Source organism: Chiloscyllium plagiosum, unplaced genomic scaffold, assembly GCF_037043375.1.
Source record: "Chiloscyllium plagiosum isolate Xiang-an unplaced genomic scaffold, Cpla_swu_hap1 HiC_scaffold_29, whole genome shotgun sequence".
NCBI lineage: Eukaryota > Metazoa > Chordata > Chondrichthyes > Orectolobiformes > Hemiscylliidae > Chiloscyllium > Chiloscyllium plagiosum.
This window is the reverse complement of record NW_028270167.1, coordinates 61,202,364-61,214,842: the sequence shown is the minus strand read 5'-3', so window position 1 is coordinate 61,214,842 and position 12,479 is coordinate 61,202,364. Positions and strand designations below refer to the sequence as shown.

The 12,479-nt window shown below is 41.8% G+C and overlaps 1 long non-coding RNA gene across 1 annotated transcript; it reads right to left on the bottom strand.

The window, feature by feature from the left end:
* Window positions 1-5,566: 5,566 nt before the first annotated feature.
* On the bottom strand, window positions 5,567-12,392 carry LOC148142324 (uncharacterized). Its single transcript, XR_015752071.1, has 3 exons — window positions 12,279-12,392; window positions 10,852-10,958; window positions 5,567-5,844 (listed from the first exon to the last, which is right to left on the bottom strand). It is a non-coding gene; the product is annotated as an uncharacterized LOC148142324 (long non-coding RNA).
* Between the last annotated feature and the right edge of the window lie 87 nt (window positions 12,393-12,479).

The window sequence follows — 12,479 nt, the reverse complement described above, 5'->3', positions numbered from 1 at the left end:
ATTTAACCGTAACAATGTTTCTTTGGAGGAAATTGCAGTTAATCGAGGAGTGGGAACGTGATAAGCAGTTTGGTAACTGAGTAACAGTGGAGCAATGGAGAGGGATGGTGGGGAGGGAGAGCTGGGCATTGTCAGTGTACATGTGAAACCTCACACTGTGCTTTTGGACAATGTCACCTCCTGGCAGTGCGTAGGTGAGAAACAGGAGGGACCAAGGATAGATCCTTGAGGGACACCAAATACAAGAATTCAGAAAGGAAAGGGAGAGTGGAGATGGAGCAGGATTTACAAATGATGGGGAGGTCAAATGTTAGTTTTTTTTTGCAGAATGGATGAGAAGAACATAACCAGAAAAGACAGACAGACAGAACAAGGAACAATACCTGTGAATTGGCAAGGGGGAGTGATGAGGAGGAAACAGAATTGGAATGTCTGTAGTTTAGCGAGACTAGTAAAAGATCAAGGTGAGCTCTGATAATGCTTGACAAGAGACTGGAGAAAGGTGTAAGTTTGGGACAAAAATCAGGAACACCATGTGAGGCAGTTTGTCTCGGTGGGCTAGTGGGAGGGAGTGAAGCAGCAGAGGCAGCTGATCGGATTGTCTCAGTCTTAGTGACAGAGAAACTCAATGTGCTCCTTGCTCTTGTCGTTGGAGGGAAGGATGGAGACGACAGGATGATGGACAGTGTTTTACAAAGAAACAAAACCAGGGTTAGTGATATTTAAAATGAGTGAACAAACCTAATATATTTAACTTTTATCCAGAATATTAAAATGTACAACTGAAGTCCTTGCTCGCATCCCAGCTTGGCAGATGGTGGAATCTGAATTCAAGAAAAAAATAACTGGAATTAGGAATCTCCTGATCTCCATGGAACCATTGTCAAAAGGTGAAAAAAATCCTGACAACCTGACAGTCACCCAACAAGCTATTCACTGTATTAATCACTGCAAAGTCTCAACACAGGAATGAAACTGGATGGACCACTTGGCATCTAACAAGGCATTAGGAAATACAACCACAGAATCAGCCCTCTCGACTCTGCAACATCCTGCTCACTAACATCTGTTTTTTTTTGTGCCAAAACATGGCGAGCTGTCTCACAGATTAGTCAAGGAACAGCCTGACATAGTCATACTCACAGAGTAATCCCTTTGCAGATAATGGCCAGACACCACCATCACCATCGCTAGATAGACAGTGTGATGATGGAAAAGCACAACAGGTCAGGCAGCATCCAAGGAGCAGGAGAATCGACGTTTCGAGCCTAAGCCTTTCATCAGCCTGACCTGCTGTGCTTTTCGAGCACCAGACTCTTGACTCTGATCTCCAGCATCTGCAGTCTTCACTTTCTCCTGAAATCTCTGGATATGTCCTGTCCCACCAGCAGGACAGACCAGGCAGAGGTGATGGCACAGCAGCGTACACACAGGAACCATTTGCCCTGGGAGTACTCATGGACACCAGGAAGTCTCATGGCTCCTGCTGATTACCACGTACCGTGCTCCCATGGCTTATGAATCAGTGCTCCTCCATGTTGAATAACACTTGGAGGAAGCACGGAGACAATAAAATGGTGAGAAGCCTACTCTGGGTACAGGATTTCAATGTCCTCTACCAAGAGTAGTTCAGCAGCAGGATTACTGACTGAGCTGGTCGGGTCTTCAAGGACATAGCTGCTCAACTGGGTTTGCAGCAGGCGGTAACGGAACCAGCAAGAGGGAAAAACATACCAGATCTTATCAGTATGAATCTGCCAGCTGCAAATGCATCTGTCCATGACAGTATCGGTAAGAGCGACCATCCCACAGTCTTTTTGGAGACAAAGCCTCACCTTTAAGTTGAGAAAAACCTCCATTGTGCTGAGTGGTACTATCACCGTGCTAAATGGCCCAGATGTAGGAACTCAAACTGGATCTCTCTCAGGCACTGTGGGATAACAACAGCAGAACTGTATTCCAGCACAATCTGTAATCTCATGGGTTTGTACTGATAGCTCGTGCTCCAGAACTTGCCACTCACCAAGCTACGTACCGCTCCAGCACTGTCATCGACCGACAATGTGGAACATTGCCCAGGGATGTTCAACACAAAAACACAGGGCAATCCAACCCAGGCAATTTCCCTCTATCAGTCCACACTCGATCAGCAGTAAAGTGATGGAAGTAGTCATCAACAGGGCTATCAAGCAGCAGCTGCTCAGCAACAGTCAGCTGAGTGACACTCATTTTAGGCTCCACCAGGGCCACTCAGCTCCCGATGGTGTTACCGCCCTGATTCACAATCTGGCAACCAGCTGAATCCCAGAGGTGAGGTGAGAGTGACAGCCCAGTCCCACTCCAAGATCACTAATTCTAGCTGGTTCCACCCTCATCTCAGCTCATATACTGAAACTCTCATCCATCGTGTGTTATTTCCAGACTTAATTATCCAAACACACTCCTGGCCACCCTGTAATCTCAAGAACAAAAATGAAAGGTCTATCGCGCACGTGCTCACTTCTCCCCAAACATGTTCATCAGTCAAAAGGCTCCTATTCATAAGCAACAACAATTTAAAATTTTCATTCTTGATTTGATTCCTGGCTGTTATCATCCCTAGCTCCCTGCACCACACATTCTTTGTCGAGGTCTCAACCCATTTTCTTTGAGACTCCCAACGATTTGTTAATTCATTACTTCAACTGTATGGCTGATTCTACAGTTACTAAAGCAACATGGTCTGGAATTTGCAGAAAAAACCTCACAGGTCTGCTTTTTACCTTTAAGACATCCCTCAAAACCTGCTTTTTGGCAATGCTTTTGGTCACCTGACCTAATATCTCCATCTCTGGCCTTATATCTAAAGTTCTCAATAGTATTTTTATGAAATTATAAGTATGATAATAAAACTACAAACTGTTGTTGATTTGGACATTATCTTCAGATCTTTACTGTTGCTGTAATGAATAATCTGTAACATCTCTTACCACATTGTGGGAGCACCTTCACCACACAAACTGCAGCTGTACAAGAAAGTCAAACATCACCCTCTCCACAGGCAACAGGGCTTTGGCATTAATCACTGGTATCTGTGGAAGGAGAAACACAGTTGATGTTTCAGGGAGTGCAAAATGGATTCCAGGGAATGAAAAAGAAAAAAGTAATCTGATAATAGAGCAGCACATGGTCAGGGGCTGGGCCTCAGTCAAAAACTCAGTTACAAAGGGTCTATAAAAGTAATAATAAAGTAATAAACAGACCAAAAATACACCCATGGTTCGAGACTGAGGAAGCTAGATATTGACAAAGTGGTGATGAGGGAGCCCAGAGGTGAATCAAAGCAGTATTGGCTGCTATGATCACAATGACTCTATACTGGAGAAAGTCTGCACATGCGCCTGGCTGCACCTTGCCCCCTACAAAGATGGCGGCCGCGCACGTGTCCAGTGAATCGTTGTCCCGAATAAAGATGGCGGCGCTCACTCAGGCCTGTAGCCGCGATGAGGTAATTCCCCATTTACTGCAAACACGGGACTGGGACGTTCAAATTTGTGTTTTCCGACATAAACAATTTGTTTGTAAAACCTCTCCGCTCATGGCAACACAGTTTTTCTCCCGTTTCCCTGTTTATTTCTTTCCTTACCGTATCCTTTCTTTCCATAACTTCCCGAGCATTCATTACAGCGACTGTGCGCCGCGTTCGAGGGTGATCACATGGTTTAGTTTAGCTCCGCCCTTCATTCACTTTGATTGATTGGAGGACCAACCTCCCGCTAGGTCCTCCAGCTCCGCCCACCGTCCTTTCATTGGTCCGGTGCTGACATCAATCACCCGGAGTCCCTTTGTTGGCGAGAACATGCGCAGTGTGTCCTGCTTTAGCTGATATGTTGGGTAATGTGATGGGAGAGTTTACTGTGGGTAAGAATTCCCTTTGTGTGAGCTCTGCAGTAGATTTCCTTTATTCATGGAGGGAATTGCCTTCCTACTCATGGCTGCATAGCTATGATTGATGAATCAACGCCATCTGAATCAGTACATAAATACCACTTTTTCACATCTGAGATCTTTAGCACATTGTATCACGGTCTTCTTTGGAAACAAAAAAAAACATGAAATGGAGCCTCCAGGAATCGGAGCAGGAGGAGGCAATTCATCCCCTCCAGCTTGTTCCCCCATTCTATCAGATCATGGCTGGGCCAACCCAGACCTCAACACCTCTTTTATGCTTGATCCGCATAGCCCTCAACTGCTCAATATTTCAAAAATCTATCTGCCCTCTTTTAAAATAATTTGAGATTGAATCATAGATTCCGTCCTGTGTGGAAACAAACAGGCCCTTCAGCCCAACAAGCCAGAACAACCCTCCGAAGAGTAACCCAACCATTCCCCTCCCACATTTAACATTCACAAAAGTTTGGGCGAGAAAATTCTAGCCATTCACAGAGAAAAAAATTCTTTATTTTTTCTAAAATGAATGTTCCCTTATGTAATGTCCCCTGGTTTGAGACTTCACTGGTGCTAGAAGATCTAGTCAACATCCATCCTGTCAAACTCATCAGAATCTTGTTTCCATAAGATCACCCCTGTTTATCTATTCTTGATAGGTCAACTCTTTCGTCCTCGAAGCAGCTAAGTGAATCTTTTTTGAATGGTCTCCGATGTTGATTTATCCTTTATTAAATATGGGAGCTAACATTGTATACAGTACTCCAAGTGAGGACTCAGCAACAGCCAGTGTGGTTAACCAATCCTCAGTCCATGCCAATGCATTACCCCGATAACATGAGCTCCTAAATTGTGCAATTAACTTTTATGTAGCACCTTATCATTTACATTTTTAAAATCAAAATACAGAACATCATTGGATTGCCCTTTATCAGCCCTGCTTGTTATCTCCTCAATGAACTGTCGTAAATTTGTGAAATATAGTTTCTCTTTCACAAAACCCAGTCTACCATGTTTAATGATAAGCTTTTCTAAATGTCCTGCAATTTCTTTCTTTAATATTCGACTCTGTAGATTCTTTCAGTAGATTTGCTAAGTATGATTCCCCTCTCTTAAATCCATGCGGACTCTGTCCAATCTTGTCACTGTTCAATAAGAAACTTGACTGTACTCCAATATAGTTAGTAAATGTATCTGTGTTTATTTTTAAAAATTGATTACTTATAAATGATGGACCCATGCAATATCAATAAATTAGTGACTCTGAATTTGGGTTATAATGATTTTTTTGTTAATTCCTTTTCGTACTGTGTTATGCAGACAGCGCCAAGCGATCACTCTTAATTGTGAGTAACTTTGAAAATAATATATTTTAAAAATGACATCCCAAAATGCTGCCTTATTATTGTGCAAGGAGGATTTTGCATTCAATAGTTTGCAGATAAAATTGAACAGATTTTTGCTGCAATTTGGCCAGACTTCAGGTTACACCAAAGTGGCAACTCTGTTGTCAAATTCTTACTTGACACTGCCCAAGGCAATACTGATGGGACTTCACTTTGCCATTCTTGTTCACCAGCTTTATTTCCAGGTTTAATCGTATAATCATTCTAGAGCTTGTAATTTAAGACAACTTCTCTTTTAGGTACATATGTAAATATCATACTGAAAAGTTGCACTGAACGGTACCAAATCTGAAATTAGTCTCTAATCTGATAGTAACATGCTCTGACCCTGCTACATATGTATTGGCATAAGTCTATGCCAGTTATTTTTCTGTAGCCTGTGATTTCTGATGAAGGGCTTATGCCCGAAACATCAACTCTCCTGCTTCTCGGATGCTGCCTGACTTGCTGTGCTTTTCCAGCATGATACTTTTCGACTCTGATGTCCAGCTTCTTTTGTCGTCACTTTCTCCTTTGATAAACAAAAATTATTCTTGGTTTAATCTTCTCAAAAGTGCAATAGGAACCAATACATGAAATTCAGATATCTCACATTTACCTTAACTATGTGAAGGCTAAGACATTACTAAATTATTGTCAGTAATTGAAACCATGCTGACAAACTTGTGCAGTATCAGTGCCTCACCTTTCGAGTATTCCCAGATATCGTGCAGCTGCAGTATTTTGTTTTGCACTCAGCTATATGTTGTTCTCACTTGTTTCTTTGTGAAAGATTACAAAATTAACTTGGATGAATGAACTTATGATTTCTTTAACCAATGTTGGGAGAAAAAAAATGTCAGTATTTCAAGTGCTGATAAAGTAAAATAAACTGATAATCAGTAGAAAGGGTTTAAGATGGATATGGAACAAATGCTTGCAAATGGGATTAGATTAATTTTGAATATCTGGTCAGTATGGGCAAGTCGGACTGAAGGGTCTGATTTTGTGTTGTACAACTGTGACTTCATTCTCTCAATTATTCAAGAAGTTAAATACTTTGAGGAGGAAAAGGGGAATTTATGCAGAGAATGCACTTGAAATGATGATTGAGGTATATCAAACTCACATTGTTTCATGACCTTTTCCTCTGGGTTCTTCAATGACCAAACTTGTTTTATTATCTGAATAACTATGTATCATGTGATTTGTTTAGCACAAAATATTTTGTTAGGATCTAGTGAACTATTAAGAAGTGTTCATTTTTAAAATTTAGGCAGCGTGATTATTAAGCAAGAAAAGGTTGGTGTTTTACTCCTACTGAATCATTGCTCTATAAAAGGTAACAAGCTTTTTATCTTTTCTGGGCACTGAATATATGGAAATCAATTCTGAAGGAAAACATCCTCGTCGGTAATGTTCCAACATATGTGGAGTAATTGCTTCTGGTCACTCTTCAGGCTATAGAGCCTCGGAAAGAAATGAGTTGGCCATAGTGAGCAACATCATTTGGATGGATAATGCTCATTGGGGAAACTTGCAGGATCTGTAGAAGAAACACGTGTTTCAGAGTGTGTGCAATAAACCTGAACATTGTTATTTTTTTCACAGAGCTTGGGACCCGACTGGAGCAGCAATGAAGCTTGTATTGTTTCTTAAATTTCCGAGCTTGCCAAATTATTGTTGGTAAATGCAGGTGACTTTATCAAAGCACATTTCACACTCCCCAGCCAGGAATGTGATCCCAATTCTGTCAGTCCATCGATTCCTATGGATAACAGGTATTTTAAATGTGAGCACTCCATTTAACTATTTGAATTTAATACTTCAGTGGTTAAGTCCTCTTGGATTCTTAATTTCAAATTACTCAATGTGATTTTTTGTCCCCCCTGAATTTGCCATGCACGGGGCAGTTCTGGAATATTCCAAATATTTACAATCGATGCATTCACACTATTGAAGGCAACCTGGCAGATTTGAATACCATTCGGGTAGTCAACAACAATACATAAGTAACTTTATGAATTGCTTACTGTACACCAACGCAAACCAAGTATTAGTGAAACCACAGATTGTCTCTCAAGGATTCCCAAATATAAACAGTATATTCCAGATATGCTCACTATCACCATCTGGGAGCAGTCTCCCAAAGTGCTCCCAGAATTTAGAAAGTGCATACACTGCCCTCCAAAGCTAAATCTGCTGTCACAGGCTTCACTCTCATTGTATACAATGACATTTATTGTCCAGTTCTTTAACATGACAATGATTTTACAAACAATTTATAAAATACTTTAAATCCTGAGGAAATGTGATGTCAGCCCTTTATAGAAGTGAATGGAAAGTGTGATGTTTGCTTGACCTTTGACTCTATTTATCAGGCCGAACTGAACCTTTAGCAAGATGTGGGGTGTTTCCCACACACTTTGTTTAAAAAAGCAAAGATTATGCTCTGAGATTTAAATGTTCAATGAGGTTTAATAAAAATCCTTCCAAAAATTGAGAGTTTGACTTCAGCTCCTTTAAAGAGACATGCTCTTGGCCTTCAATTTTGTGACATGTGATCATTCTTTGGTAAAGGTGGCTGTGTGTAACACTGCAGGATGTTGTGCTGAAGTGCCTCATTGGGTGGTGAGCTTTATTACTGGTGTAACTCGGCTAATTTTGAGATGGAATACTACTTTGAGTTAAATCTTGTTTTTAAACTGAGGTGTGCTTGTGTAACTCAAGTGTGGAAACTATGCTCATGTTTGCAATGAACCTTTCACTTTTGCAGATTAGCATTTTCTAATCTGTTTTGTAAATAAAGTTCACGATAGAAAGCACAGTGCTGGAGAACCGCAGGTCCAGCAGCATCTCGGAGGGGAGTAAAACATTGTAAGTTCAAAGTCTCATGACCTTTTGTCCGTTCAGACGAAGAGTCAGTGAATTTGAAATGTAACATTTTTTTCTCTTCACCGATGCCCTCAGAAATGCTGAGTTTCTCCAGCACTTTGTTTCTGGGGTTCAGATCTCCAGCACCTGCAGTTTATTGTTTTGTTATCGATGCTATGATTTGACTTGGGGAGCAAGAGGCAGCAACTGTGATCAACGAGGATAAAACTCCCCAACCATGGAAAACACAGTTCTTTATACTTTGCAAAACACAATTGTAAATAAGAAATGCAATTCAGCTAAGTGCAAGGCGGCATACCACCTGCCTTGTCTCAAACTTGCTACTCATCTTTGAGGACTAATCTGTCAGAATTGTGTTTGCTCTCTTCCTTGGAGATCACAGTCCACAAATGTCCCAGTTCCAATTCCTGGGCCGGGTCCGGTTACCACATTGCAGTGGGGAGGGGAGTTTTGTGTCAGTCTGAAGTTTTTGTTAATAACAACATTGCAGGTTGAAGTTGATGGTTTTGACTAATATTGTGTCATCAAACTTGGAGGAAATCCTTCCGAATGTATTGATTAACTGGACTGAGCCTGTTTACATGCAGCCCTGTTAGTAGTGCTGTAATATTCTCAGTTAAGAATCACACAACACCAGGTTATAGTCCTACAGGTTTAATTGGAAGCACACTAGCTTTTGGAGCTCCGCTCCTTCATCAGGTGATTGTGGAGGGCACAATTCTAAGGCACGGAATTTATAGCAAAAATTTAGTGTGATGTAACTGAAATTATCCATTGAAAAATACTTTGATTGTCTGTTGAGTCTTTCATCTGTTCGAATACCATGATAGTTTCACTTCTTTCATGTGTAAATCACAAAGCCTTTTTTTAAAAGTTGCATTCCTGACAGTGGCCCACCAAATCACTCATTGTATTAATCACTGTACAGTCTCAACAAAGGAATGAAACTGAATGAACCACATTACATCTACCAATGCACTGGAAATACAACACACAATCAGCCCTCTTGGCCCAGCAACTTCCGTCTCACTGTGGGCCAACAACAGCAGCAGAACTGTACTCCAGCTCAATCTGAAATCTCATGGCCTGTGATATCCCCTCACTCAACCATTAACATCAAGCCAGGGGATCAATCCTGGCTCAATGGAGAGTTCCGCAGGGCATGCCAGGAGCAATACCAGGCATACCTAAAAATATGGTGCCAACCTGGTGAAGCTACGGTGCAAGCAACACCAAATACAACTATGTGATCCAACAACCAATGGATCAGATCTGAGTTATGCCACACCTAGTCAGGAATGGTGATGGGCAATTAAACAACTCACTGCAGGAAGCATCACAGATATCCCCACCCTTACTGATGGAGGGGCCTCACACATTCATTAAACAGATAAGACAACAGCATTTGCAGCAATCTTCAGCAGTGCCAAGTGGATGAGCCTTCTCTATTTGTCTATGACATCACAGATGTGAATCGAATTGGTTGGCAATAGTACTGATGGCTGTGCTCCAGAACTTACTGCCCACCAAGACAAGTACTGCTCCAGCACTGGCATCTACCGACATTGGGAAATGTTTCCCAGTGTTGTTCAACACAAAAACGCAGGGCAAATCCAACCCAGCCAATTTCCCTCCATCAGACCACACTCGCTCAGCAGTGAAGTGATAGAAGTTGTCATCAACAGTGCTGTCAAGCACATGCTCACAATAACCTGCTCAGTGACACCCAGTTTGGGTTCTTCCAGGGCCAATCAGCTCCTGAGCTTGTTACAGACTTGATTCACAAACTGACAAACAGCTGAATCCCAGAGCTGAGGGTGACAGCCCAGTCCCACTCCAAGACCACTATTTCGACTTCAGTGATCTCACCTGACCTCACCACAGTCTCAGCTCATTTACTGAAACTCTCATTCATTCATTTTATTAACTCTAGATTTCATTATCTAAACCCACTCCTGGCCAGCATCCCACAATCACCCTCCCTATAATCTACCACCCAAGTGCTCACTTGTACCAGAATAATAGACAATAGACAATAGGTGCAGGAGTAGGCCATTCAGCCCTTCGAGCCTGCACCGCCATTCAATATAATCATGGCTGATCATTCCTAATCAGTATCCTGTTCCTGCCTTATCTCCATAACCCTTGATTCCACTATCTTTGAGAGCTCTATCCAACTCCTTCGTAAATGAATCCAGAGAGTGGATTTGATGGAACTTGCTGATCCATCAAAAGGCTCCCATTTATAAGCAACAACAATTTACTTTCACACACTTGACTTAATTCCTGGCTGTAATCATTCCTATCTTCCTGCACCACACACCCTTTCACATCTCAATAACTCATTTTAGTTTAGACTCCCAATGATGTGTTTATTTTTGAGTTCAGCTGTGTGACTGTTTCTATAGATTCCAAGGCAACACGGTCTGGAATTCCCACCCTCTAAGATCTGCTTTCTTCCTTTAAGGCATTCCTGAAAAATTGCTTATTTGGCAATGGTTTTGGTCACCGGGCATAATATTCTCCAGCTGTGCCCTTATATCAAAAGTTCTCAATATTATTGTGAAATTAAAAACATGTTGATTTGTACCAATATCTTCTACATTTCACTATCACTGAGTGAATAATCTGTAACGTCTCTTACCCAACCACGTTGTGGAAGCGCCCTCACCATTCAAACTGCAGCTGTACAAGGAAGTCAAACATCACCCTCTCCACAGGCAACACGGCTTTGGCAATGATCACTGGTAGCTGTGGAGGAGAAATACACATGATGTTTCAGGGATTGCAATATGAATTATAGGGAATGAAAATGGTGCAGAATTTGACTGTCAGAAATAGAAGGGAAATCTACTCGTTTATTGGAAAAATGAATTCATGACTGTCAAAGATATTGTGGAAAAAAAACTGATAATGAGCAGCAAATGGTCACGAGCCGGGCATCAGTGGACAAATTATTTACAAAAGGGTCTGTGTATGTAATAGTAAAATACTAAACAGAGCAAAAATACACACAAGAGACTGCGGAAGCTAGATAATGAACAAATGGACATCAAGGAGACCAGAGTTGAATCAGAGCAGTGTTCACTTTTATGATCCCACAGTCAGATGACAAGCACCGAATCTGAGTCTTCAGTCCAACCGTCTATGCCAACCAGATATTCGAATCTGATCTAGTCCCATTTGCCAGCACTTGTCTGACATCGTGCTGAACCCTTCCTATTTAAATGCATTTTAAATATTACTATTTTAGTTCCCCTTTCGGCCCCTTTTTAATTTTCCCTTCTCACCTTAAACCTATATCCTCTAGTTCTGGGCTCCTCCAACCCAAGGTAAACACCTTGTCTATTTACGCTATCCATGCCAGTCAAGGTTTTATAAGCCTCTATAACATCACACTTCAGCCTATGACACTCCAGGGAAAATGGCCCCACCTTGTTATGCCTCTCCCTGCAACTCAAATCCTCCAACTCTGGCAACATCCTTGAAAATCTATTCTCAAAGCTTCCATGTTTCAGTGCCTCCTTCTGATAGGAGGGAGACCAGAATTGGAAACACTATTCCAAAAGTGGCCCAACCATTGTCTTGTCCAGCTCCTCGACTCAATGCTCTGTTCAATAAAGGGAAGCATATTAAACAACTTCTTCACTATCCTATCGACCTGTGACTCTACTTTCAAGGAACTGTGAACCTGCACTCCAAGGTCTCTTTGTTCAGCAAGACTCTCCAAGACCTTACAATTCAGTGTGAGTCCTGCTCTGATTTGCTTTTCTAAAATGCAGCACCTCACATTTATCTAAATTAAACCCTATCTGCCACTCTGCAGCCCATTGGCCCATCTGATCAATATCCCATTGTATTCTGAGACAACCTTTATCACTGTCCACAACACCTCCAATTTTGGTGTCATCTGCAAACTTACGAACCGTACCGGCTCTATTCACATCCAAATCATTTAAATGGATGAAGACACAAATCCAGAAAAAAAAACATCCATTTCTCTGGGTTTGAATGTGCTCTGGGTAAATCCTGCCCGATGACTCGCTACCAGGGAAGGCTGCACATACACACCTCTGAACTTTGTCCCCGACAAAGCTGGCGGCCGCGCATGTGTCCAGTGAATCTTTGAGGAGAAAGTGAGGACTGCAGATGCTGGAGATCAGAGCTGAAAATGTGTTGCTGGTAAAGCACAGCAGGTCAGTCAGCATCCAAGGAACAGGAGAATCGACGTTTCGGGCATAAGCCCTTCTTCAGGAATGAATCAGGAGTGAA